Source organism: Delphinus delphis, chromosome 20, assembly GCF_949987515.2.
Source record: "Delphinus delphis chromosome 20, mDelDel1.2, whole genome shotgun sequence".
Lineage (NCBI taxonomy): Eukaryota > Metazoa > Chordata > Mammalia > Artiodactyla > Delphinidae > Delphinus > Delphinus delphis.
The window spans coordinates 4986396-4992571 of NC_082702.1; the positions used below are offsets into that span (position 1 = coordinate 4986396).

Sequence of the window (6176 nt, forward strand, 5' to 3'; positions counted from 1 at the left end):
GTGGAACAGACAGTCCGCTGCCCACTGTCCCAGGAGGGGCTCAGGACAGTAACTCCCACACAGAGACCAACACAGGAGTTTCCCACCCTTTCTTCAGATCTCGCTCCCCTCCTGGTGAGGCCCTCACGTACCCAGCAGCAGCGGGCACCTCAGCTGGACCCGACGATCCCCTGCAGGTCACAGACCAGCCCTGATCCAGCCCCACGCAGAGCACAGCCCTCACCCTCAGCTCAGATCTCAGCCCTCAGGAATGGGGGGACTCAGAATAACGATGCTCAGTGATGGATACAGAATGGAATCACCTCGGACACTTTAAATACTATTGAGGTTGGACCACATACCAACTATATGAAGGGAAATCTCTGGTCAGAGGGTACAAAACATGTATATACAAAACGCCTCAGCAATCTAATGTGAAGCCTGGGTTGAGTACCACTCAGAGCAGGCAAGCCCAGCACACCTAGCACTTTAGTTTTCTTTTGCAGCTTTACTGAGGTATAGGTGATAAATAACAACGCTGTACACGTGAGGCACACAATGTGATTATCTTACAGATGTATACACTGTGTAATAATTATCACAATAAAGTAATTTACCCTTCCATCAACCCACAATTACCCACGTGTGTCTGCGGGGTGAGAACATTTAAGTTTTACTCCCTCAGCAAATTCCAACTATATAGTAACACAGTATTAACTACAGTCAGCAAACTGTACATTGGATGTCCATGCTGTACTTATTCATTTCACAACTGAACTATTTGTAACCTTTGGCCAACATCTCCCCAACTGCCCTACCACCCAAGTCCTCATAACAACCTTTATACTCTATGGTTCTATGAGTTTGACATTTCTAGTTTCCATAAAAAATGTGTGTCTTCTTCAACCAAAATTATGTCAGAAATAGTAGCAGTAATGCCAGAATGTCATAATAATAATTTATGGCTGATATAAATTTCTATATACACTCATTTGTCAACAGACATTTTGGGTCTTTCTACATCTAGACTGTTGGGAATAATGCAATAATGCTCATTGGAGTGCAAATATTTTCTTCACTGGAATGATTTTGTTTCCTTTGGATATCTAGTCACAGGTGGGTTTCACAAATTGTGTGCCTGTTCTTTGTTTAATTTATAGGAAACTCCATATCGCTTTCACTAAGAGCTGAACCATTTACATTCCCACCCACAAAGCATAAGGGCTCCCTGTTCTCTATACCGTGTGTGCGTGCGTGTGTTTTGTTGAGACAGGTAGGGAGAGGACAGTAGAAGAACCAATACTGGCCTGGGAGCAAGAAAGTAGCGGCTACATTTCCCAAGGATGTGCCTCTGGAATGCAGATCACTGTGGTGTTGCTGGCACTCTGATTCTTGGAACAATCTTTCCTACATCAAAGAACTTAATGGCCCTTCTCAAGTTGTGCCCACAGATACATACCTACCAGAGTCTCTCTAATGAACACGTTCTGCCATTTCAAGCTTACTACTCATAATTTCCCTTCTGGGCTCAAGTAAACTTACAAAATCTCATAAATCCAACACAGTCTCCATATGACCCCTATTCACTCATCCTGCTATAAAATACCAGAAAACATTCCAAACTCTAATAAATCATGCCTGAGGACAAAATACATATGAGACACCCAAGGAACCACCAGACACAAAACACCATATTTTTATTCACAGACCAAACACTGATCTCATAAAGCTATATATATAAAAGAAAGATGTTTCCAATGATGCACATGCCTCAATGAGAACCTGTAACCAAGGACCCTATGGGAACTTCCCAGAACAGAGCCCCCCCTCGATGCTCTCTCTGCCTGCCTTTTGTCTGTAGAAAACTTTAGTCAAAGAAAATATTTAATCATAGAAGTGAGAAAATGCAGAAAGAAAGGAAAACAGTCAAGCAAGACAAGAATACTTTAGCCATTAAACAACATCAAGGACCTTTAGTTTCTCCTCAAGGACTATAGATAACATTCTGAGCCCTGTCCTTTGAGCTGTTTTGCAGGTACTGAAACCCCCACCAGGTGAAAAAAGTTAACTGTATGCTGCCCATAAGGACGTAGACCCCAGCCTGGTTAGAACCAGAAGTTTGATGATGTTGACTCCCATTTACCTCACCAAGCCATCAGAAGAATGTCCACAAGCTGATCACGCACCCCACAATGCCCTTCTCTCATCCTGTCTTTAAAAGTCTTTGGGGCTTCCCTGGTGGCGCAGTGGTTAAGAATCCTCCTGCCTCGGACTTCCCTGGTGGTCCAGTGGTTAAGACTCTGCGCTCCCAATGCAGGGGACCCAGGTTCAATCCCTGGTCAGGGAACTAGATCCCTCATGCAGCAACTAAAGACCCAGCACAGCCAAATAAATAAATAAAGATTTAACAAAAAAAAAGAATCTGCCTGCCAATACAGGGGACACGGGTTTGAGCCCTGGTCCAGGAAGATCCCACATGCTGCAGAGCAACTAAGCCCGTGCACCACAACTACTGAGCCTGTGCTCTAGAGCCTGTGAACCACAACTACTGAGCCCATGAGCCACAACTACTGAAGCCCGTGCACCTAGAGCCCGTGCTCTGCAACAAGAGAAGTCACTGCAATGAGAAGCCCACGTGCCACAATGAAGAGTAGCCATTGCTCGCCGCAACCAGAGAAAAGCCCGCACACAGCAACAAAGACCCAACACAGCAAAAAATAAAATAAATTTAATAAATTAAACAATAAATAAATAAATAAAAGGGCACAGCCCCTCCTCAGGGCTTAAAAAAAAAAAAAGTTCCCTGAAAGCCTTCAGGGAGTTCAGGGCTTTTAAGCACAAGCTACCTGGACTCCTTGCTTGGCACCCTATAATAAACGCTGCACTTTCCTTCACCACAACCTGGTGTCAATAGATTGGCTTCACTGCACGCAAGCAAGGGGACCCAAGTTTGGTTCGGTAACAAACCCAACATCTACCAGGAAAACATTCCAAATTCTCTTTTGTATCTTTCACAGTGGATCTGAAACTTTCTTCATTTGCAATCCCAAATACTAAATAACACTGAAGTATCCTGAATCCCTCCTGTGACAGTGGGCAAATGATCTCTGCAATTTTCCCTATATTACTACCCTAAAAACTGCATGATTCTTAACCTCCATAACACCCAAGTCACCTGTGGAATAGATGCTGTGGGGCACCCTCTTGAGTCATCACCTAAGGACAAGGCACCCATCTTCCTGCACCCAAAGATCCCTGTGCACTCAGCTCAGGCCACACTTTTTTTAACCACAATGGAGGAAAATGTTTCTCTTTGCCTAAATCCACTGTCTTCATTCCTCCTCAGGTAGGATCATGAAATACCCAATTAAACAAATGCACGTAAACCTCAGTGTCAGCAGCTAGGTCCCAGGGAACCTGAGCTAAGACACTATGGCACCTCAAACCATGCAATGCACCCACAACTACCCATAAACCCAATTCCAGGTGCTCCAGCCAGAACTCAAACACCCTTTGCCAGCAGTTCCACACACCCCACAAGGGACAAATGCAAATACCATTCATTGGGCTCATCTTGAAGCTCCCACTTGCTGCCATATCCCTCCTGCAGACCACTATAGGCTCCCTTCTAATTCCCCATTGTTCTGCCTCTTCTCCATGCACTCATGGAAAAACAGGGCTAAAAGGCATAAGGACTGCTCAGCAAAGGAGTCGCAACAGGAATATTCACAAGCTACCTCCCAAAGAACACTGGGCATTCACTTGACCTTCAGTATGAAGGTCAAAAATTGGCCCTCAGGATTCTTGTCTCCTGTTCTCCACACTCACAGGCAATTAAAAAAATACCCTAGCTGTCTGAGGGGGCGCTCCTTCATGCCCCATTAGGCTCTAGACTTCTGCCCTCACTTAGCACACTAAGCGTGTGTGTGCTTACACACACAGAAATCATTATCCGTGATTCTGAGCAGATGAACTGCTGAAAGGCAAAGCTCCTGTCCAAGTTGGCGACTGGTCCCTGGATGTGCACAGCCTGGAACACTGGGGGCTACAGCGGAGCAGTCACACAGCACACTAAACATGGGGACACCTCAGGACACTGCACGAGGACACCAATTCTGTAAGGCTTTTTAGGACTCCCTACATCTTTTGGTTCTTATTTTGAGTTATTAAGTAGCCACATGGGGTAAGGATCAATTACAGTTGAAATATTCAAAACAAACATGGGAACCATCCTTATCACCTACCCTGTTCACCTGGTCTTCCCTGAGGATTATTTAGCCCAACCCACAGTCTTAGCATCTAAACACATCCCCAGAGTGAGATGCTGCAGCCATCCCAGAAGGAAGAAAAACACTGTACTCCTTCGATGGAGGAAACACAATAAAGACTCCAAACCAATAGAAAATGGCATTTCTTGGGAGGGAGGGGGGGTGGGATGAATTGGGAGACTGGGATTGACACATATACACTAATATATATAAAATAGATAACTAATAAGAACCTGCTGTATACGAAATACATAAATAAAATAAAATTCAAAAAAAAAAGAAAAGAAAATGGCATTTCTGATGATGTTGATTGATACAGAGGCAATAAAACCTGGTCAACGTGACAGAGATTGTCGGGAAGGGACGGAGAGACCTCTCTGAGCCTAATCCTGAAGGAGCACAAAGGGCCTGAGCCACTGGGATTTAAAGGCAGAAGGTAAGAATGGGAACTAAGATTTGAGAGAGAAACGGTTTTGCTGTTTGGGAACTTTTGGGGTAAAGTGAACCATGGGAAAAGGGCCAGATCCCACGATGAGGCAGGAGACACTAGCGGGGCCCTGAGGATGTTACAGGGATGTATAGCAACAGTGAGGAGTTCGGATTTTGTCCTGAGGACAAATAAGAGCCAGTGAAGGTCTGAGTGCCAGAATTGATATAAACTCTTCAAATTTACACTTAACGCAGAAAAATACATCTGACTATGGTCACTTCCCCTCTGACCCTATGTTCTTGTCTCCATTCTAGCATTTTGCTTTTGTTTTTCATTCTGGGAAGACAGGGACCCATTCAAAATTCTAAATAGAACTGGACACTCCTCTCTAAAAAGAACTGCCACACACAGACACATACACAATTTGGTCAATCATTTCAGGGCTCAGAGTTACCCAGGCTGAGAGTTTCTGGTCTAGTCTCTCATCTCCATGTTACAAGTGGGCTCCCTGAGGCCCAGAGGGGAGACACGTATGAGAAAGTCCAGGTTGAGTGAACAGAATTAGGGGAACTGAATTCTGAAGTGGGATCCAGAAGGGCCAGTGGGCAGAGTTTGTCCTTAACATCCTTCCAACCTAAAACACCAGGACCATCTTTCATTTGCCTCAGCAAAGGAACCTTCTGTTTCAAGGTCTGATCTGGTACCAAGCATTTAATTCTTCTTTTCCAGAAGATTGCAGTAAAATCTTTTAAACATGCAGATTTGCAAAAATATACCACTGGTGAAGAAAACATTGGAAAGAGTCAGGTTAGAAATCAGCTCTGAGCAAACTTCATCATGAATAGAGGAGCACTGATGGAAGAAGGTTCCAAGTCACTATACCCAATCCTTCAGTATCTGTAGAGAACAGTCAAGAGGGACCTGAGGGAAGCATCTCCCTATCACTTCACAGCTCACTATCTTAACAGATCAAATACAATGGAAAAAAACTGAATATTAGACTAACTGGTTAAACTAGGTTTTGACTGTTAATATAAAAGATGATTGACATCTTAACATCATCTTAACTCATCATAACAGTCTAAAATTATTTACTAGTTACCAAAGAATTTTTCCAATACACAAGATAAAGAGGAGACAGGAGGCAGGCCTCAAACAAACCTTAAACACATTTTAAAAAGAAATATTTTGTGAATTGTTTTAAAATTCTGGTGTGAAAGTTAAAAAAACTAAGAATATATCATATTTAGAAAAGAATCACATGAGTTGATTATACAAAACCAGCAAAGCTTATTTCAGAAGTTTATAATTACTTACAGAGAAGTAGAAACTTAATGCACCAAGATTTATTCCAAGTTATAAAAAGAATTAAGTGTAAAAAAAATGAAAAAGAAAAAAAAAAGGAAAGAGAAAAAAGTGAATCCATTAGAAAAAAACTCACTTTTAATGTTCCTTCAAAGAGGCACCATGGGGCTTCCCTGGTGGCGCTGTGGCTGAGA

The 6176-nt window shown here is 43.1% G+C and overlaps 1 non-coding gene across 1 annotated transcript; it reads left to right on the plus strand.

Annotated features, from left to right (window-relative positions):
• Positions 1-2253: 2253 nt before the first annotated feature.
• On the plus strand, positions 2254-2326 carry TRNAG-CCC (transfer RNA glycine (anticodon CCC)). The gene has a single exon. It is a non-coding gene; the product is annotated as a tRNA-Gly (tRNA).
• Positions 2327-6176: the final 3850 nt, after the last annotated feature.